This window comes from Chlorocebus sabaeus, chromosome 19 (genome assembly GCF_047675955.1).
Source record: "Chlorocebus sabaeus isolate Y175 chromosome 19, mChlSab1.0.hap1, whole genome shotgun sequence".
NCBI lineage: Eukaryota > Metazoa > Chordata > Mammalia > Primates > Cercopithecidae > Chlorocebus > Chlorocebus sabaeus.
In genome coordinates, this window is record NC_132922.1 from 11,400,956 (window position 1) to 11,423,022 (window position 22,067).

A 22,067-nucleotide genomic window follows, 5' to 3' on the forward strand; every position below is an offset into this window, starting at 1 on the left:
AAAGTGGTCACTCTGTAGTCGACATATCAGTCCAGCTACCGCTGGACACGGGGGATGCAGCTACGTGTGTCTCCATTTTGCAGATAAGGACATGGAGGCCTCGAGGTTAGGTGACTTGCTCAGCCACACACAGCTGATGGAAATGAAACAGATGGAAACTGAGACTCCCCAAGCTGACAGGAGGACTACAGATGTGGGGGTTCTGCTCCAGGCTCAACACAAGTGGCCTGGACGAGGGAGGGCCTAGTGGACCATGACACCTAGCCCCGGGGAATTCTGCTTCCCTAGCAGGCTCAGAGGGAAGAAGTCTGCTTCAGGGGCCAGGCCTGGTCAAAAACTCCATCTTCCCTGGATGGCCAGAGTCAAATCCTTGCAAATCCCGTTTACCACGGGGCAGGTCAGACAGCTTCTGCTATGCCCACTCATGGATGAAGAAACTAGGCCAAGAGAGGAGAGACAGAGCTACAAAGGGAGCAGTTCTTAGATTAGGCAGGCAGGGTTCAGGGAGGACAGGGTGCCCAGGCCACCAGAATACCCACAAAAGTCTGGGCCTCACGGAGTCAGCCCCACTCTCTGCTGGCTCAGCCCCAGGGTGGAGGCCTTGCCAAAGGCTCAGCCCAAGACCCATCCCAGGAGCCCTTTCCATGGCAACCCCACCCCTCCCCCACCTCCAGTCCCTGTGCACTACTCTCTCCCCTCCAAACCCATCCCCATCAGCTGATCCCAGCTCCCTACAGGCTGCCTGAGGACTTTCCCACGGAGTAGCCGGCAAGTGCCTGGGAAAGCTGGTTCCCAAAGCTGGGCTCTACCCCTGCTAGGACTCCACCCCTCCTGCACTGGTCACTGGTCCACTCAGGACAAGAGCTCCTCGTCCCCAGAGGCTCCTTCCATAATGTTTTTGTTTTTTAGAGACGAGACGTATGTTACTCAGGCTGGATGTGAACTCCTGGACTCAAGCAATCCTCCCATCTCAGCCTCTCGAGTAGTTGGGACTAGTCTCTTACCACCATACCCGGCTTAATTTAATTTAATTTGAATTTGAATAGCTGCATGCTCTAGTGGCTCCTACACTAGACTGTGCCGTTTAGACTGAACCGGGAGGCAGGGAGCCAACCAGGTTCACCGCGCCAGCACCACTGGAGCGATGGGGCTGCACTGAGGGAGGACCCTCACGGGGACAGCCACGGAGCTGCAGCAAAGGAGCATCCCAGGGCGCCCAACCTGAGACGGCCTGTGATGAAGGGGAGGGCTGGGGGCAGGGCAGTGGTGAGCCGATGCTGAGGTCCCGGCTGAGAGGGGCTCATAGAGCATTGGGTAACTACAGGAGGGAGGGATGCAGCTCTGGGGGTCCCTGGAACTCCCCTCCAGGTTCCCTGGGACCTGAGAGAGAGGTGGAGTGAAGGGGGAGAAAAAACAAAGCCCAGGGACCCGCCCCAAAAAACACAATCAAGAAGATGTTCCCAGCTTTTCTTTTTTTTTTTCTTTTTTTTTTTTTTTTTGAAGCGGAGTCTTGCTCTGTCACCCAGGCTGGAGTGCAGTGGCACTATCTCGGCTCACTGCAAGCTCCGCCTCCTGGGTTCACGCCATTCTCCTGCCTCAGCCTCCCGAGTAGCTGGGACTACAGGCGCCTGCCACCATGCCCGGCTAATTTTTTTGTATTTTTAGTAGAGATGGGGTTTCACCGTGTTAGCCAGGATGGTCTCGATCTCCTGACCTCGTGATCCACCCATCTCGGCCTCCCAAAGTGCTGGGATTACAGGCTTGAGCCACCGCGCCCGGCCCAGCTTTTCAATTTTAGACACTGAGTTCCTTGCAAGATTTTGTTTGAAGGAAAACTTCTATAGTTTAAAAAAAAAAAGAAGCTTGGCAACCCCTGCTGTGAATTCACCCCTCACTCCACCCGCAAGGAGATGGAGGCCCTGAGGAGAGGGTGATTGGTGGGGGCTGCACCACAAGTAGAACCCAGGTCTCTCTGACTCCAGAGAGGCAGGGGTGCTGGGCTGGGGCTTTTCCGTTTTGGATCTTCAGCCCCCAGTCCAGGCAGAGAGGGACCTTGTGGACATCAGGGAGCAGAGGGCGGATGTCCCACCCAGGGCTAGTGGTGCATGTGCACATTTCAGAGGGCCCGAGGGCTCCAACTACCTCTTACACACAGAGCCTGGAATGGAGAGGCGTAAACTTGGCCTGGGGGAACAGGCCAGGCCAGAAGTGGGCAGTGGATCCTGCCCAAAGAGCCCAGAGCAAACATTCAGTGAATGTTTGGGATTAGCCAAAGGAATGACTACTGCTGGCAGCATTTCGGGCATAGGGCACTTTATCTCTCAGGGAGAGGACCACCCTCATGAGGAGAGCCCCCTCTGCAGGGCCACACATGACCACGGACCTGCTGTGTGCAGAGCCAGGAGGCAGTGGGAGCCCATGGGGGCTGGGTCAGTGTGCAGGGAAGGTGCTCGGTGCTGAGGGTTAGGGGCGATGTGAAGACTGTAGCGCTACTGGCCTCGCTTCATTCCACCTCCACAGGCACACAGGGCCTCAAACTCACAGCTGGCAAGTGACAGCAGCAAGGTCCACACCCATCTGAGGCCTCAGGGCTTCTCAGAGTTTCAGGGGCAAAGTCCAGGCTGCTGCCTTCAGCCTTGCCCCAGGCAAGGGCCCCTCTCATCCCAGCCGCCAGCAGGACCCCATGGGCCTGCTGTTTTCAGGTCACAGGGCTCTCCAGCTCTGGCAGGCGATCCGATCTGCTGCCCAGGAAAGCTGCATCTGCCCATCCTGCCAACCTCCTGAGCCCCTCTCACCAGCCTAAAACCATGTGAGCACCCCGGTGGCACACTGCAAGGCCAGGCTGGAATTACGTTTCCCAGAGCCCAGAGTTCCTTGAAAGGCCAAGGGGACCCAGGGCAGCCCTTCCCACCACTACCCAACTCCAACACGAACGGGTCACCCTGGACAGTGCGCCATGTCGGGGTCTCCTGCAGCTTAAAGGAGGCTTAAGGTCCAAAAAGTCAGGAAACCTCCAAGGTAAGGCCCAGACTCCAGGAGGCTCCAGAGGCCCTGGCTCCTGACCCACACTGCAGACCCCTGCCCCGATCTACCCTGGAGCTGGCACTCCGCATCCGTCTGCCCCCTGCCCACACCATGCCGGCCCATCTCCATCCAGGCCACCCTCCTCGTCCATCCACCCTCCTCCCCTTAACTTCCATTCCCCTATCCCCATTATTTTCCCCGATCACCCAGAACTTGGAGACAAGCAAGGGAGGGGTCCCATGCCACCTGCACCACCTCCTTGGGGAGTTTGTTTGCTGCTGTCTGCCTGATTCTGACTTCCAGCTAGCCTGGACTGACCACAGACCCAGGGATCCCCAAGCCCCTGTGTCCACAGCTTCCCCTTGCCAGCCTGTAATCATGTAGGGGGTGCTATGGTCTGAAAAATGTGTCCCCCAACGTTCACGTGTACGAAATCTAATCCCCAGTGCAGCGGTGTTGACAGGTGTGGACTTTAAGAGGTGATTAGGCCATGAGGGCTCCACCCTCATGGAGGGACTTGTGCTGTTATTGTAGGAGCGGGTTAGTTATTCCTGATAACAGCATGGGCTCGAAGTGGGTTAGTTATCATTTTCCTGACAACTGCATGGGGTCAGCCCTGCCCCTCTCCATGTGTGGATACTTCTGCCCTTCTGCCATGGGATGACGCAGCATGAAGGCCCTCGCCATATGGCAGCTCCTCGACCCTGGACTTCCCAGCCTCCAGATTCGTAAGGCCGGGCGTGGTGGCTCAAGCCTGTAATCCCAGCACTTTGGGAGGCCGAGACGGGTGGATCACGAGGTCAGGAGATCGAGACCATCCTGGCTGACACAGTGAAACCCCGTCTCTACTAAAAAAAAAAAATACAAAAAACTAGCCGGGCGAGGTGGCGGCGCCTGTAGTCCCAGCTACTCGGGAGGCTGAGGCGGGAGAATGGCGCAAACCCGGAAGGCGGAGCTTGCAGTGAGCTGAGATCCGGCCACTGCACTCCAGTCTGGACGACAGCGCGAGACTCCCTCTCAAAAAAAAAAAAAAAAAAAAAAAAAGAAAGTTCTGCTGTTTACAAACTACCCAGTCTCAAGTATTCTGTGATAGCAGCACACACAGGACTAAGAGGGGGAATGAGAGGACAGCACATCTGAGGCCTTCCCCAGAGCCACCCTCTCACCAGGCTGTGCTGAGTACCTTAGCTGTTCTCTAACCTCACGTGGACATCTGCCTCCCACTGCTATTTCACAGAGGAGAAAACCGAAGTTCAGTGAGTCAAAGTGACAGGCCCTGGCACTCCCTATGAGTGACATGCATCAGACCTTCCCTTGTGGCCCACACTCCCCAAGACTCCAGCCCGCATCGCAGCTGCCTGACCCCTGCCTGGGGCCCTCCCAGGCACTGCCACCTCCTTCCCCTTACCTGCCGGTACCTGCCTTGAGGCACAGTGTCTAGTCCCCTCTGCGGCCACCTGCCCCCAACTCTGCCTGCCTCCCAACTCACCCTGAGCTCTGTGGCAGCAGTTTCCTCCCTAGAAGCTGAGCCCAGGTGTCAGTTAGATGACTGCAGGAGGAACTGACCTTGTCCCGCCAGATGCCTGCCCCGCCCTCCATCTGGGCTGGTTTTGTGGCTCCACCTCTTTCCAGCTAGGTCACCTCACCTCTCCAGCCTCAGTCTCCTCCTTTGTAAAATAGGTAACCAGGCAGCGGTGAGAGGCAGCCCCACCCTCCCAGAGCCACTCCTAGGTGCCAGGTGCTCGAGGAGGTAGGGGCATTGTGGTTTTACAGGTGTAGAGCCTGTTAGGACCAAGTGTTCAGTAAAATGTAGGTCCATCTCTTGTGAGCCTCGCCTTGCTCCCTCTCTGGGTGGGAGGGTCCCCGAGAACTGCGCCCCGACTCCCAGAGGGGCTGCTGGATATTCTCAGTGGGACAAGGATAGGGAACCAAGGAACACCCTATGCCTGGAAGAGCTCAGAAATAAACTCTTGGCATGTAGGACCCCAAGTCTCTGACAAAGTACCGGGCAGAGACAGGGCAGGGGCCAGGGAGCCTGAACCCATGCTGCCTCCCCTGCAAGGGGGCCCAGGAGTCCACAGCCTTTTGGAGGGAGTTGGGTCTCTCTGGGAGTGGGGGCAGAGGCTCGATTCTGCCCAGAGGAGACGGCCAGCTATTGTACTGCTGGCTCCAAGCCCAAGGGTCCGCCCTTAGCAAGGCATTCATTCCCCAGTGTGGAGAACACCCCTCTTGAGGGTGAAGACAGAAATCACACCCTACCCTGGAAGGAGGCTGAGCCCAGAGCTTTGAGCATTCCTGCTGCTGGGGAGCTTTGCACACAAAGCCCCACCCTCCAATACCTTGCCCTCCGGGGACTTCTCCCTCTTCCTAGCCTTTGTCTTCCCTGGGGGGCTGCCCTCGGCCCAGCCTGCTCAGGAGTTCCCCCATGCTGTCCCCTAAGCCTGGAGAGGAATTTCCTGTTTGCTTGTCTTGCTCACAGTGGTGGCTGACGCGCAGAGAACAGCGCAATAGCATCCAGTGAAAGAATGAGTGAATGAGTACCGTGTGACTCTGCCCCTCGCCCCGCTGCCCCTCTGCCCCTGTGCCTCGTTTGTCAGATTGTGTGGCACCTGCCCTGGAGGGCTGCCGAAAAGCCCTCATGGGAAGAACAGAACCGATGCCCTGCGTAGTGTCGGGGACAGGGGGACTCTGAAGGGCACAGGGGCCTTGCCATCTCTGCAGAGGAAGGCCGGCAGGGACTGATGGCCGGAAGGGCGGGGGTAGGAGTGGGGGCTGGGTAGGCAAAGGAAGGAAGAACAGAGACGAGGATGGAGTGGAGCGAGGGCATAGGAAGGGGCTGCTCAAGCCTGTAATTATTAATTGGGCAGATGATTAATTATTAACAAGGCTTCAGGTTAGAGGAAGGAAGGAACACAGCTTCTTCTAGTTCATCAACAGGCCCGTATTGCCAGCCCCTCCACAAAGGCTTAAAGTTCCCATGCTTACAGGACCCACTGAGGCCCGTAGGATAAATCCTCAAGATCCCCGTACTTCGGGCTTTCAGCTCCCTACCCACCTCCCAGCCCACTCAGCCTTCCTTACAGGCCCCAATAAACTGCCCCAGTCCATCTGGACAAGAGAAGAGAGAGAGGCCAGCTCTGCCCTGCCCTGGCTTCCAAGGTCAGAATGCCCCCACTCCCACCCCAGGACTCCCAGAGATGTGGTGCCTCCCAGGCAGAGGGGCAGCCAGAGCCTTTGGTCTGAGCGGGGGTGGCCATGGCCAGATAACAAAGGAGGCCCAGGAAAAGCCGGGCAGGAGGGGCCGGGCTGAGTGTTTCTGCCTCTGTGAGAGGGCTCTCCTGGACCCTGAGCTAGTCCCCTCTGCGGCAATCTCTCAGGAGTCAGCGTGGGGCGGGGGCTGCTTTAGGGCCATAGCTCTCTGGAGTCTAGCCTCAAAAGGGGCTGGATTCAAATCCTGCCCCTTCCAAACCCTCCTCCGTGATCTTGGGCAGGTCACTGAATACCCTGGGCCTCGGTGCCCCTATCAGCAATGTGAGGCCATCCCAACCCCGAGGAGATCAGAACGGATAACATCCGAACAGTCTTGACACAGGCCAGTCCTCTGAGCTGGGTGCGGCCTTACCTGGCAGAGATGCATCAAGGCCTGCAGGCCCTGTTCCCCTAAATGCTCCCAGGATGGACCTCTCTCTGCCTCCCTGCCGCCCCGAGGTTCCCACTAGCTTCCCTCCTGCCTCTGCAGCAGCCCCTCACCGCAAATTCTCCATCAGGCCACATCTCCCTGCTCAAGCCCTCCCGTGGCCCCGTCACGCTCAGAATTAAAACCCCAACTCCTCTGTGCTCCATGGACCCTGGCCATCTGATGCCTGCGTCTCTGCTGACCTTGCCTCCCTTGTCCCCAGGCCCCAGCCACGCTCCCCACCTTCCTGTCTCCTACACTCTTCAGGTGTGGCCCCATTCCAGGGCCCTCGCACAGGCTGATCCCTCCACCTGGAACTCCCTTCCTCAGGTCCCTGCATGCTCTGATGCCATGCGTCAGACAGGCGCCCCGAGCAGCCGGCTGAAGTGCTGCCCCTGCCCGTAAGCCCTCTCTCCAGACCGCCCCCCAGCACTCATCGCTGTGGAGGTGATCCCGCTTTGTTGTTTATGTCTCCCCCACCCTCATCCTGCTGGCGCAGCCACAGGAGAGCAGGGTCACCACAGGCCTCAGCCACCACTGTTCCCCACCCCGCAGGACAGAGCCTGCCCAGGAGCAGGCACTGCACAGACGCTGGATGATGATGGAACAGTCCAAAGACACAGGAGCCCGGATGAGAAGCAGCAACAGACTGGGAGGGACAAGTATTCTCTGGTTTGGGGGTGCAGGCCCAGCCTGCGAGTTCCCACGCCTGACAGGCGCTCCTCCCCTGCCCAGTGGCCCCAGAGAAAGCCCCTGCCCTGCTGAGATCAGCGCTGCCCTGCCCTGCAGCCCCGGCAGTGCCAGCCCCTCCCGCCCAGGCTCATCATCCTCTGGGGACAACGTACAAAGGGCCACTTCAGTGCAGAGCCTCAGCTCCATCTCCAGGCTGGCGGGCTGAGCGAAGGGGGGATGGGGGGAAATGGAGGGAAGGGCGTGCCCCACCCTTGCACATTCTCTGGGTCCTTCTCTAGCATTGGGGACTCTGTCCCAGGCGTTGTACCCTGGGTGCCAGTGGAGGCGTTGTTGGCTGGCAGAGGCCCTCACGCACCAGGTGGCAGGTGAACTAGGCAGCAGGAGTGGAAGCTGCTCCCCCGGTACCCATCCATGTTTACAGGGCAGCAGGTGGCGGGCACGCTTGCATGCTCAGGTGGCCCGATGCCAGCTGGAGTGAGGGACAGAGAGGTGCAGACCTGGTGGGAACGATCTGGGCTGGGCAGCAAGGAGGGCAGTGGGCATGGGCTTTGGGCCACACCAGGCCTGGTTTTCTGGCCTGAGACCCTCTGTGGCAAACGAGGTAAAAATCAAACAGCTGTCCCAACAACCTGAGCTGGTAACCTGTGACTCAAGCCTGGCACCAAGGGACTGACACTGTGACAACTTCGGCGTTCTCAATGCTCCCCCTTCTGGGTCCCTCCCCACCCACCACCAAGGCTTGTCCGTCCCACTGCCTGCACTTCCCAAATCTCCCATTCCCAAGCCCACCACTCACAGGAATGGCAGCAGCTTCCTCAACGGGCCCCCCGACCCGGCCCTGATGAGCCAAGCGAAAGCCACATGTGACGCTGCCCTCCCCAGCTTGGAGTGGGCAGGAGTCTGCCCTCAGGAGAAAGTCCAAGTCCCTCAAGGAGGCACAGAAGTTTCTATGTAATCTCACCCTTCAATCTCCGTGCCTGTTCCTGGAGGGTTCGGCTGAGCTGCACTTCTCCAGGCCTCCCTGACCCCGGCCTACTCCCCAGAACCCCTTGCCCCACACAAGGGCAGTGTTGTCTGACACCCCTGGGTCCCCAGCCTCAAGCACTGAGCCCCACACAAAAAAGGTGTTCACCCTCAGTTTGTTGAATGAATAAATGACCACCCCAAATTCACATACCCACACTTTCCAGTCAATGCTGCAGGGCTCTCAGGCCTGTCTGGGGCTCACACAAGTGGCCAATGATCCTAGTCCTGCCTGTTTTGCCAACTTAGGCTTGTCACACCTCAATGAGGCAGCTTAGCTACGTGAATCCTGAGGGCCCCTTCCAATGGGGTAGTGGTGGCGGAGGGGAGATACAGGAAATGACCAGAGCCTTCAGGGCCAGGAGGAGTTATGGGAAGAAGGTGGGAAAGGAAGAGTGGCTCAGCAGTTAGGATCCTCCCGGTTAGCGTCTGAACCGCAGCTCACGGCTATGTGTTCACTGCCTCATGCCTGGTGCTGCAGGTGCGCTGCTGAGCAAGCAAATGGGCTTGAACGTGGCTCTGCCACCGTGGGGACCCGGTGAGCTGACAAGGCCACACCTGCCCGCAGCCTGCAGCTCCTGGGCGGGAGGGTGGCAGCGTTGCCCTGGGATCTGGGAACCTGAGCGTCACAGTTAGCTTCCTGCTGGGGGTGGTCCTGACAGAGCAAGCGCACAGCTGGCTGGGGCTCTGGGCACCCAAGGAGCCACCCCTCAGCTGGAACAAGGCACCCTGTCTCTCTTCCTCTCCCAATTACTCTCCCTCCACCTCTGCTTGGAGAGGGGATGTGCCCAAGGTCAGGAACCCAGCAGGCTGTAGCGGGGGTCCTCATCCCAGTCCAACTCAGCAGAGCCGCCGGTGTGCCCACTGCTGCTCATCAAGGCTCACGATCTCCCATGCCCTGGACCTCAGTTTCCCCACTGACCACTGAAGGTGGTGGCCTCCGAGCTCCATGTTCTGGAAGACCCACATTCTAGGTTTGCTGCTCCAGGTTTCTTCCTCTAAGTTCCAGATTCCAGGCTCTCTGTCTGCATCTGGAGGTTCTACTTCTTTTTTTTGCTTTTTGAGACTGAGCTGAGATTGCCACTGCACTCTAGCCTGGGCAACAGATCCAGACTCCGTCAAAAAAAAAAAAAAGGGAGGGAGGGAGGGAGGGAGGGAGGGAGGGAGGGAGGGAGGGAGGGAGGAAGGAAGGAAGGAAGGAAGGAAGGAAGGAAGGAAGGAAGGAAGGAAGGAAGGAAGGAAGGAAAGAAGGATCTCCATCACAGGTCCCGTGTCCATGAGTCTCCTCTTTGGGACACTGGGACACTGTACTTCATATTCTCTTCGAGGTGTCCAGCATCAGGGCTCCTGCCCACTCCTACCTTCTTAACTTCATCACCCTTTGGGGCTCTTGAGAGCAGTGGAACCAAAGAGATGGGGCTGCCTGCACTCCCAAAGTGAGAAGGTCCGGCCCAGCTTTCCTAGGCTTAGGATGCCCCCAGGGTCGCAGAGGGGATCCCAGAGCACACCCCAGCCAGGCAGAAATGCCCTTCCCCCCCCCCCTTTCCCATCTCTCCAGGATGCTGCCCCAACCCCCTGCCTTTCACCCTCTGCACCAGCTCTCACTGCAATGGTTCCACAAGACAGGTGCTTCCCAAGGACAAAGACTTCAGGTCAGGGCCTGGCACCTGCTTGGTGGGCACTCTGTCAATGCTCGCTGAATGAATTAATCAGGAATGCCCAAGGTACCTATAGGACTGCACAGCCTAAGAGATGCTAGTTTATATGTGATGCAGATGTTCATACTGTGTGCATATACATGTGGCGTGCACAAAACACATGCCGCATGCACAAAACACATGCATGCAAACTGCAAGCTGTCACACCCTGATGTCAGCAGAGCTGTGCCCCTGCCACCTAGCTCAGTCACCGGCGCACAATAGGCACTTAAGGAGTAATTGCTGAAAGAACGGATGGACGGATGAGTGCTCTGTACTGGGTACAAAGCATACTGTGTACAGAGTCAGAAGCCAGGACAGAAACAGAAACTGACCCCACCCAGGATCAAGGTTCAGACGTGATGACAAATAACGCTACTGCAAGGCAGAACTTGACCTGTGTGTAGGAGGATAGTGGGAAAGGCACTTTGAGGCCTGGGACTGTAACGACATCAGCCAACAGGGATGACCACGCCCACTGGGCTTCAGCATGGAGGTGAAACAAGCAGCCCTGGCTCCTGCCCTGGGGGCACCTCTGTCTAGAAGGGGCAGGAGGGGCTTCCTAAGGAGTAGGGGCTCTGGCAGCAGCTGGGCTGGAGGGGACAGGCTCTTCAGGAGGGCAGGGGACCAGTATCAGCAAAGGCCGGGAAGTAGGAAGGTGAGGCTCACATATGGAGCACGACAACTGCCCAAGAGACTGGGGGACGCAGGGGAAGAAAGAGGCTGGACCAGCTCCGGAGGAAGGAGGTCAGAGGTGTTTGGACAAAATTCTCAGAGCACTACATTCCAGGAGCTCCAGGCCTGGGCTCCCATGACCCAATTTCCAGGAATAAGAACAACACAGGCCTCCTGCCGCAGGTTCACTTGCTCTGGGGGATGTGCCTGGTGCTAGGCAAACCCCACGGTGAGACCCCACAGCCAGTCACTGCCTGCAAGGGGTGGCCTCAGAATCAGACAAAGCAAGAGCCGGCTGTCTCCAGGGCTCCTTTTCTTCCCACTTACTGTTAGAATATAACCGCATTTTTCTGGTTTAAAGGTTTCTCATCCGTTCTAGAACATCAGGAAAGCACAGAGGAAGAAGCAGGACAATGTTCCCACCATCCTGCCACCCCTGGGCCTGGCTGGCTTCTGGCCGGGCCTTCCTCGCAGGCCTTTCTCTTCCCCATGCACCTTTTGCTGGAACCAACATCAACATGGGTTTCCTGTCACCTTCGGGCAGTGTGCATTTTGCTCTATCAGGCTTGCTTTCTTTTTTTTTCTTTTAAGACAGAGTCTCGCTCTGTCGCCCAGGTTGGAGTGCAGTGGCATAATCTCGGCTCACTGCAACTTCTGCCACCCGGGTTCAAGCGATTCTTCTGCCTCGGCGTGCCAAGTAGCTGGGATTACAGGCGCCTGCCACCACGCCCGGCTAATTTTTGTATTTTTAGTAGAGACGGGGCTTCACCATGTTGACCAGGCTGGTCTTGAACTCCTGACCTCAGGTGATCCACCCACCTTGGCGTCCCAAAGTGCTGGAGTTTTTTGCATGATTTCATTTTCATATCTCAGGAACCAAGGGCCACAGTGCCAAAATAATCCTCATTTCACTATATGGAAATTGAGTGCTAAGCAGGGGAAGTGGTTTGTTTGTGTCTAAGTGTCTGCAGTACAGAGCCTGCCCGACGGGTGAGGGACCTGATGAGTTTGTGCAGCGTTCTACAATTAACAAAGCATCTTACACACGTGGTTTCACTGAATGCCCACAGTGGGTTGGAGGGTATGGCTCTACTTTTCACTTATGCCCATATCCCAAGGGAAAACCTTCCGAGGGGTGCAGCTGAGCCTAAGGGATCAGCCCAGAGAGGCCACGTGGCCAGCTGAACCCACCCATTTTTGCAGAGGGAACCTTAAGGTCTGGGGCCCTGGGAAACTTGCCCAGAGTGCCTCTGAGAGCTGAGGGTCCCCTGTGTGGTGTGAAGGAGGAGACAACAGACCTGCGTGGGACTGCACGCCACCCTCTTCCCCTGTCCCCAGTAGGGAGCATTTCTCAGCAGGAACCAGGTCAGATGCAGGCATAGATGAGCAGGAGCTGGGGAGAGCAAAGTGCTCTGGGCTCAGGGCTGAGCTCCGGTCCTGGAGTGGAGAAAGATAAAGCCTGATAGAGGCTGGGTGCAGTGGCTCATGCCTATAATCCCAGCACTTTGGGAGGCCAAGGTGCATGGATCATGAGGTCAGGAGATCAAGACCATCCTGGCTAACATGGTGAAACCCCGTCTCTACTAAAAATACGAAAAAGAAAAAAATTAGCTGAGTGTGGTGGCGGGTGCCTGTAGTCGCAGCTACTTGGGAGGCTGAGGCAGGAGAATGGTGTGAACTGGGAGGCAGAGCTTACAGTGAGCCGAGATCCTGCCACTGCACTCCAGCCTGGTCAACAGAGCAAGACTCTGTCTCAAAAAAAAAAAAAAAAAAAAAAGAAATATGTATCAGGCCATCCGGCCAGGCTCACAGGCTCACACCTGTAATATCAGCACTTTGGGAGGCCGAGGCAGGCAGATCACTTGAGGTCAGGAGTTTGAGACCAGCCTGGCCAACATGATGAAACCCCGTCTCTACTAAAAATACGAAAATTAGCTGGGCGTGGTGGTGGGCACCTGTAATCCCAGCTACTTGGGAGGCTGAAGCAGGAGAATTGCTTGAACCCAGGAGGCAGAGGTTGCACTGAGCTGAGATCGCGCCATTCCACTCCAGCCTGGGCGACATAGCGGGACTCTGTCTCAAAAAAAAAAAAAGAAAAAATATGTATCAAATGCCTTCTACGTGCCAGGCACAGAGCCAGGCCCTAGTGCATGCCTGGTGCCAGCCCAGGGGCCCAACCCATCCCCAGTCACCACCAGCTCTCCCTGTGCCCCTCTCCTGTGGCAGCTACCATCACTCACCCACCACAATTTGCCACAACCACGTGCCAGGCCCCAGGTAGCAAGCGGAGGACGCACCAAGAGAGATTTGCCCAGTGCATTAGGCAAGCTCTGGGCATCATGCCTGCCTGGGACTTGCTTCCAGGAAGAGGCAGAGGCAGCAAGTCCTAGGATGCAAGCACGGTGGGGGCAGTGGGGCAGGGGCGAGCGTGGTATTATATGAAGAGCTGGTGGGGCAGAGGCTACAAACACAGGCAGGGCCTGGGTCACAGGATCTGAGTTACAAGGGTTGGGTATTGGGAAATCTAGCAGCCACTACAGATGCCAGGGAGCTGGGAACTGGCTTTTGGAGTGCACAGGCCTCTGTATCCTCAGGGCAGCATTTTTTAATTTTTCTTTTTTACTTTTTTTCTTTTTTTTGAGATAGGGTCTTGCTCTGTTGCTTAGGCTGGAGTGCAGTGGTGCGATCTCAGCTAACTGCAGCCTTGACCTCCTGGGTTCAAGTGATCTTCCCCCTCAACCTTCCAGGTAGCTAGGCTATAGGCGTGTGCCACCACACCTGGCTAATTTTTTTAAATTTTTAAAAATTATTTTGTAGAGACAGGGTACCACTATGTTGCCCAGGCTGGTCTCGAACTCCTGGACTCAATTAATCCTCCTGCCTCGGCCTCCCAAAGTACTGGGATTACTTTGGGAGTCCAAGTTAGCATTTTTTAAACTGTGGGTTTCCAGCCTTCCCATTGTGAGATGCTGACTCAGCACGGCTGGCTAGGGTCTGGCATACAGGTACTTTATGCAGGCAGCCCAGGTGACATTGAGCGGGCCTTCCAGAGACAGGGCTCAGGACGGTGGCAGGAGGGCCTTGAAGGGGAAGCCTGGAGGCCAAGAGACTAAGCGATGGCTGTCTCAGGGCTCCAAGCCTCAGGGAGCAGGCCCTGCTGGGAGCCCACGAGAGAGAAGGAGCAGGTCTGGGTGACCCAGAGAGCCTTCTCTCTGAGGGTCCTATAGGCTAGAAACAATTCCAGCCCTGCCACTTCCCGGCTGTGGGCCCGACTCTGGGTACCCTCAAAGTGCCAAACAGGGATGATAACAGTGCTTGCCTCTCAGCAAGGTATGAAACATCTCTGGGAGAATGCATAGAAAGTGGTTGGTTGGCCCTGTGCCCAGCACATAGTAAGTGCTTGATAAAGGGCAGCAAATTGTGATAACCCGGAGGCCAAGGTGGGGAGGACAACCGTGGGAGACATCCACCACCAGGCCTGCCAGCCAGAGTCCCAGAATCCACTCGGGCCGGCCTCCCTCACTTAGAACCCTGTCTCTGGGCTGTTCCTTCTGGGAAGTTCCTGGCCTGCCCAGAGAGGGCAGCCGGAGGGCAGGCTCTGAAGAGATCCTGGTGCGTGCACAGGTCTGTCTCCCCGGCCTGGCCCTTACCCACCCCTCCCAAGGGATTCCCACTTCGGTAAGAACCAAAGTTTCGAGCCAAATAAGCTTCATAAAACAATAGGGTAATTAGCGAATGTGAATGATTTCCATTGTTTCAATTTTACTTTTACAGAAAAGATGAAAATAAGTGAGCCAAAAGGGGGAATTCCACTTCAGGCAGCCCAAGGAGAAATACGTGAAGACTCGGTTAACTTCCTGACTTATGGGCAAGGCCATGGGTCCCCTTGTCAGCTTCATGCTGTGAGAGGGGGTTCCCGGCCTGCTTCCAGCCCGTGGGCAGCTCCGCCCCTTCCCAAAGCCTCAGTGTCCCCTTCCTGGCGGTGGGGACAATAGCGCCTCCCAAGCAGGTCCCTGTACCCTCCCTCTGTAGTGTGAGGCTGCTCTCTGGAGGGTCAGTCCCTTCCATCAGGGATGCAGAAGGAGTAGTAAGCAGGACAGCAAGGCTGCTCACCTGGGCTGAGAATCATTCATTCATTCATTCATCCATCCATCTGCACATTTAACTGAGGGCCTCCTCAGTATCTGTGTCGCTGAAAGTCTATCAGGAACACATAACAAACACACCAAGGACATGGGCATGGTGCTCCGGGAGCTGACAGCAAGAACACCAGGAAGCGTGTGGACTTCCCTGAGCCAGAGACGCTGCAGCTAAGATGTAAAGAGTGGGTCAGTGTAGGCCGGGCGTGGTGGCTCAGGCTTGTAATCCCAGCAGTTTGGGAGGCCGAGGCAGGCGGATCACAAGGTCAGGAGATCGAGATCATCCTGGCCCACATGGTGAAACCCCATCTCTACTAAAAATACAAAAATTAGCTGGGCATGGTGGCGCGTGCCTGTAATCCCAGCTACTCGGAAGGCTGAGAGAGGAGAATCGCTTGAATCAGGGAGTCGGAGGTTGCAGTGAGCCGAGATCACGCCACTGCACTCCAGCCTAGTGACAGAGCAAGACTCTGCTCAAAAAAAAAAAAAAAAAAAGAGTGGGTCACTGCGAACAAGAGACTGCACCCCGATTTCCCCATCTGTAGAGGGGATTATCCCGGAACCTCTGTCACTGGCTGCCACAGGAACACAATATGTGCTGGCTATTGATATTTTTATAGGCAGGAACGTGTGCAAGGGAGGGGCTGTAGCATCAGGGGGAAGAGCGGAAGGGGAGAAGGGTCTGTCTGACTTGGGTTGTGGGGCTGGTGTCACAGAGGAAGGGGGTCATGAGGAAGCTTTTGATGGACAACAGAGTTACAGGGGACAGTGAATGGAACAGGAATTCAAGTCGAGGGAACAGCACAGCAAGGGAATGGAATATGAGGTTTAGGACCTGCTTGGGCCACATCTTGGAGCTCTCATTGGCTTAAGCTCGGGGCCTATTCTGTGCAGAACCCCAAGGCCAGGCCAAGGTGGAGAGGAGCCCCTGGAAGGAGGGGCTAAAGCAAGTGTGCATCAGGGTCAGGGGTGCAGAGGGTCTCAGGATGGGGAGGACACCAGGAGCTCTGTGTTCCCTCAGGTCTCACCCCAGGGCTGATGCAGGCTGGCCCCTCACCTCCAGCCTCCAGGCCTCCCATGCCTCCCCCTGCCAAGTCCTTCTCACCTACAGTATCACCCGCAGCTCCCAAATCTAGCTGACCAACACTCTCTGCATCCTTTCCTCCTCATTCAACCATCATTTATTAAGCACCCACTGAAAGCCTGGGGACCACAGTTAGCATGTACCAGCTTCCATTATGACACTCCTGTTAGGCCATGGGTGGCTTAAAGTCAGCCAGATGGGGAGGATTTACACCATGGCGATCGGCCAACTCATCAGGGGTTTGTTTCCCAGAGAGCCAGTTGCCAGCCTGCTATTGCCCCCAGTTGGAGCAATGGATCTGGAAAGGCAGGCCCCTGGGCAGGGGGACTCAGTGAGAAAAAGAAGACATCAGGGACATAAACAACACATCTTGGAGGGCAGGCAATTTAGTCTCCGAGGAGGCAGGGGTGAATCGGGAGACTCATTCTTGAAGGGAGCGGTAAATGGCCACTGGAAACTATGCCAAGCTGTTCAAATAGTAACAGTGCATCTCACCCCCATTTTATTTTATTTTATTTTATTTTATTGAGATGGAGTCTCACTCTGTCGCCTAAGCTGAAGTGTAGTGGCACAATCTCAACTCACTGCAGCCTCTGCCTCCAGGTTCAAGCGATTATCTTGCCTCAGCCTCCCAAGTAGCTGGGATTACAGGTGCCTGCCACCACGCCCAGTTAATTTTTGTATTTTTAGTAGAGACGGGGTTTCACCATGTTGGCGAGGCTGGTCTTGAACTCTTGACCTCAGGTGATCCATCCACCTTAGCCTCTCAAAGTGTTGGGATTACAGGCATGAGCCACCCCACCTGGCCTCACCACCATTTTCAGACACAAGAAAACTGAGGCACGGAGATGCAGAGTCACCAGCCCACAGTCACACAGTGAGATAGGGAGGGCCGGGATTTGAACCGGGCCACTAGATCTGGAATCCCTAATTTTAGTGACTCTTTCCTTGCCCTCAAGCAGCCAGCACAGGGCTAGGCGGAGCATCTTGCCCAGGGGTATCTGCTCCCCCATGGATTCTAATTTCCTCAGGGCAAGGCCTATGTCCTCTCTGTCCAGCACAGTAAATTATTACCCCTACCTGAGGACATCGTGTTCCAAGACCTGGTCCCCCTGACATGAAGGGCTTGGGGGTGGCTGAGATGAGGGGCTGCATCACTACACTCTGGGGAGCAAAGAGGCTCTGGCTCTTGGGGAGCACAGCAGGATATCCCGAATGCCTTGGCTGGGTGGGTGGGTGCCCACGAGGCAAAGAGGGCCTGTCTTTGCAGACCACCCTGCCTCTGGCCACTCCTCACCGCTTATCTAGTCTCTTCCCAGAATTGTATGAGGACCACACAGTTCCCCCACCCTCAGCTCTCTGCTGTTCACGTCCAGCCCAGCCCTCTCGTGATTCTCATGGCCACTGCCCAGTGAAGCTGGCGTGGCCCGCCAGCTGGCATTGGCAGCCTCGTTTTCCAGGTAATAATAGCGCAGCCAGTGATCTCTTGAGTGCTGCTCAAGTGCCAGGCACCCTGTGTGCATCCTCTCATTGAATCCTCTCTGCAACTCATTCCACAATCAAATTCTCCCCCATTTGATCACACCTGGAATCTGAGCACTTTGGGAGACAGAGACAGGAGGATCACTTGAGCCCAGGAGCTCAAGACTAGCCTGGCCAACATAGCAAGACCTCATCTCTATTAAGAAATTTTTAAAAAATTAGCTGGGTGTGTTGGCTCACGCTTGTAGTTCTAGCTACCCAGGAGACTGAGGCAGAAGGATCCCTTGAGCCCAGGAAGTCGAGGGTGCTGTGGGCTATGATCACACCACTGCACCCCAGCTTGGATGACAGAGTGAGATCCTGTCTCAAAACAAAAACAAAAACAAAACTTCCCCATTTCACAGATGTGGAAACCAAGGCTCAGAAAGTTGACTTCCTGAGGTGGTCCAGTTACTACAGAAAAAGAAATCATCAGGGTTGGGTGAGGTGGCTCACGCCTGTAATCCCAGCACTTTAGGAGGCCGAGATGGGTGGATCACCTGAGGTCAGGAGTTCGAGATCAGCCTGGCCAACCTGGTGAAACCCATCTCTACTAAAAATACAAAAATTAGCTGGGTGTGATGTCAGGCACTTGTAGTCCCAGCTACTCAGGAGGCTGAGGTAGGAGAATCGCTTGAACCCAGGAGGTAGAGGCTGCAGTGAGCCGAGATGGCACCACTGCACCCCAGCCTGGGCAACAGAGTGAGACTCCACCTAAAAAAAAAAAGAAAAGAAAAGAAAAAAGAATCACCAGTGCGCCTCAAGCAGCCGTGACCACACCAAGGGCACCAGGCAGACCCTTAGAAGGGGTCCGAGTAGCGGCATCCCCCCTGCTGTACTCAGGACCAAGTACCAGCTCCCTGCTGTGCCCTCCCACCTCACTTCCACCTGGCTGCTCTGCCCAGCCTCTCCCCCGTCTTCACCTCACTTCTTCCAGGGGGCACCCACAGTGCCTGACTGTCCCCACTGCCACCTCTCAACACACGCCAGGCACTCATACTTCTGAGCCTTTGCTCATGCCATTCCCTCGGCCCACAACGCCCTTCCCACCTTTCTCTACCCAGAGAACTCTGGCAGCTTCCTGTCATCTTCTCTTCCAGTAAGCTCTCTCTTCCTCTTGGGCTGGCACCCCTCTTTCAAACTTTCCTAGGACCCAGAGCGGCTCCTCTTAGCACTCCTTAGACTGAAAATCCCCTCCGAGCTGCAGCTCCTAGGGGTGGGGACTCTCCCCTCCATCCTTCTGCTGGGCTCCATGTCTGGATCCCAGTGACACGCTTCCCAAGTGACATGCCAGTGCTCACAACTCCCCCATCAAGGCGAATCTGGACTGGTGTGTCCCAGGAACGAAGTGGGGGACCAGGGAGGAATCCCACCGGGGTAGTGTGTCTGTCCACACCCCATCAGGAGCCTTCAGGGGCGTCTTCCGGGGCTGGGGTTCATCCGACCTCAGATCACTAGGTCTGGCTGTGCGGCATCCCTTCCTGCTGCACCCCAGCTCGGGCACCCCCCCATACACACACCCAGGCGCACTCCCCTCCCCACCCCCGGTTCCAGAACTCACTATTTGCAGATATTTATAGCGCCCTCCCTCAGCCAGGTTCCCTCCCCCGCCCTGGGCAGAGCAGTGCAAGGTAGCCGGGGGCCCCCACCCCGGTAAAAGGCCGGGGGCCCTCTCCACACTTGCCTCTGCCTGGTCCCCAGGGGTAGCTACGGCCGCAGCCCCCGCACCCGCCCAGCACCCCGACTGCGCCTGGGCCTCGGCCGCCGCCGCCGCAGTCCCGGGTCGGGGGTGGGGAAGGCGGGCGCGGAGGCCTCCCACCCCAGCCCCGCGCCGCGCCGGAGGTTGGGGGGCGCCGCGCCGGAGGCTGGGGGACGCCGCGCACAAAGCAGGGCTCGAGCCCCGCGCCTCGGGGACGTCCCCCGCCCGGCCGTGGGAGGGGGTCGGGCGCCGAGGCTCTACCCTCCGGGGAAGAGCGAGCTCTGAGGAGCGGCGGGTGGGGGGAGGGGGCCCGCGCCGAGCGGCTTCCCCGGCATCCCGCCCCCACCGCGGCCCCCGAGCCCCCAGCCCCAGCGCGCCCGCGCCCGCGCCCGCCCCCTAAGGTCACGCTCGGGGACGGGGCCGCGGAGCCGGGCGGGGGGCGCTAAGCGCGGCGCGGGAGGGCGGGCAGCGCGGGGATAGAGGGGCCGCGGCGCCCCCCAGGACGCCGGGGTCAACTCACCCATCGCCCGCTGGGTCTCAGCAGCGGCGGCAGCAGCGGCGGCGGCGGCTCCGCGGCCCCCGGGGTCCCCGGCGGGGAGATGCTGGCGTCCGCCGCAGCCTCTCGCCCCATCCCGGGCTCCGGCGGCGGCGGCTGCGGCGGGCGCCCGGCATCGCGGGCGGCGCGGCCCCGGCCCGGCCCCGATCCCCGCCCCCCACCCCCACTTCCACCCCGTCCCGCGGGCCCGGCGCGGCCGCTCGGCTGCACCCCGGGGCGGCGGCGGGGGCCCGGCGAGCCGACGGGCGCGGGGGAGGGACCGCGGCGGGCGCGCGGGGGGCGCGGAGGCGAGGCCGAGCGCGGCGCGCAGGGGTGCCCGCTCCCGCCGGCTCAAGCGGCTCCGGCCCCCACCCCGCCCCCACCGCAACCCCCTCCCCTCCCCCGCCAGCCGGGCTCCGCCGCCGCGCCGGGCCGGGGGCGCCTCGCACCACAGGCTCCGGCCGCCGCCGCCCCGCGCCGCCCGCGCGTGCTGGATCGAGTGTGTGCGTGTGCGAGCGAGTGTGTGTGAGTGCGAGTGTGCGCGCGCCCCTCCTGTGACCGTGCGTGCGCCGGCCCACGGCCCGGGGCGGCCTGCGCAGAGGCGTGTGCGGGGCACGCGGGTAGTTCGGGGTGCGGGCCTGGTGTGCGTGCGGGGCAACGAGTCCCGTTCTGTGTATGCGTGGACGGGTGCGTTCCGCAGCGTGCCCGGGTCGGTGTGACTCCGTGTGCCCGGGTTTGTGCCTGTGTGCATGGACGTGCAGACCCGTGTTGCGGTGTGTGCGTGGGTTCGGCTGTGCCAGTGTGAACCTGGGCCGGGATTTCGGGCAGGCATCTGTGGCCGTGTGCAGAGGCCTGGGCTTGTGATGTGTGCACGGTGCTGGGCCTGTTACGGTGTCTACACAGCCTGTGTGTCTGCTTGGGGTGTGGGTGGCCGCTGTACAGCGGCCTGTGTCCTTCCGACCCTCTCAATCCCTCACATGCCCGAAGCCGCCCGAGCACTGGCGGGATAACTGGGGAGGGCCTCCGCTCCCCCGCCCCCCTCACCCGGCCAGCCCAGGCCTGGCCGGCCCTGCCCACCCTCTTGAGCCTACTCTCCTGCCACTTGCCCACCAGCGGTTCTCCGACGGCCCACCGTGTCGTGCCCTGGTTCCTCGTGGCCTTGCTTGGGTCATCCCTCACAGGGCTCGGAGGCGTCCCCCACGTGTTTCCCGCCTTTGAAGTGGTTCCGCTCTGGGGCCAGCAGAACAGCCACTTCCGCCCGCGGTGCGAGGCCCGAGGCATTGTGGGTACACAGCAGACATCTCTGCGCCGCCATGGTCGAAGGTGCAGGGAGGCGCCACCTATGCTAGATCCCAGTGAATGTGCTCCAGAGTGGTCCCAGAGGCCTTTGCTAAGCCATCCGGGCCGCCTAGGGCTGGTCTTCCTGCTCCAGGTGCCTCCGTGTACGGCTTCATCCATCCTTGCTGAGGAAGCAGAGTGATCCTACTCCAACATTCATCTGAGCAAGTCATTCTCCTGCCTGCACCCTCAATGGCTCCCACTTGCCTTCAGCTTAAGTTCAGTGCCTGGGCGGGGCACAAGGAGCCCCTGGTGACCTAGTCTGGCCCCACTCTTCAACATCACCCTCACTGCTCTCTTCTTCCTGGAGGCTGGCTCTAACCAAAGGTGGGCAAACCATTTGCTGTAAGAGCCTGATTGTAAATATTTTAGGCTTTGCCAGCCATACGGTCTCTGTCCCAACTACTCAACTCTGCCATAGTAGCATAAAATCAACCATAGACAATATGTAAAAGAATGAGCATGGCTGTGTTCCAATAAAACTTTATTTATGGACACAAAAATTTGAATTTCATATCATTTTCACGTGTCCAGAAACATTTTTTGATGTTTTCCCAACCATTTGAAAGTGTAAGATCCATTCCTAGTTCCCATCACTCTAAGCACATTCCATTATAACATCTCCATGGGCTGGGCACGGTGGCTCATGCCTGTAATCCCAGCACTTTGGGCGGCTGAGGCTGGCAGATCACGAGGTCAAGAGTTCAAGACCAGCCTGACAACATGATGAAACTCCATCTCTACTAAAAATACAAAAATGGCCGGGCGCGGTGGCTCAAGCCTGTAATCCCAGCACTTTGGGAGGCCGAGACTGGCGGATCACGAGGTCAGGAGATCAAGACCATCCTGGCTAACACGGTGAAACCCCGTCCCTACTAAAAAATACAAAAAACTAGCGGGGTGAGGTGGCAGGCGCCTGTAGTCCCAGCTACTCCGGAGGCTGAGGCAGGAGAATGGCGTGAA

The 22,067-nt window shown here is 57.9% G+C and overlaps 1 protein-coding gene across 1 annotated transcript in view; it reads right to left on the reverse strand.

Annotated features, from left to right (window-relative positions):
• Positions 1-20,614, reverse strand: part of MGAT3 (beta-1,4-mannosyl-glycoprotein 4-beta-N-acetylglucosaminyltransferase) — a 36,859-nt gene extending 16,245 nt beyond the window's left edge. Inside the window, exon 1 of the mRNA XM_007975836.3 lies at positions 19,752-20,614. The gene's annotated coding sequence lies outside the window, so the exon portion shown is untranslated. The remainder of the gene's footprint in view (positions 1-19,751) is intronic.
• Between the last annotated feature and the right edge of the window lie 1,453 nt (positions 20,615-22,067).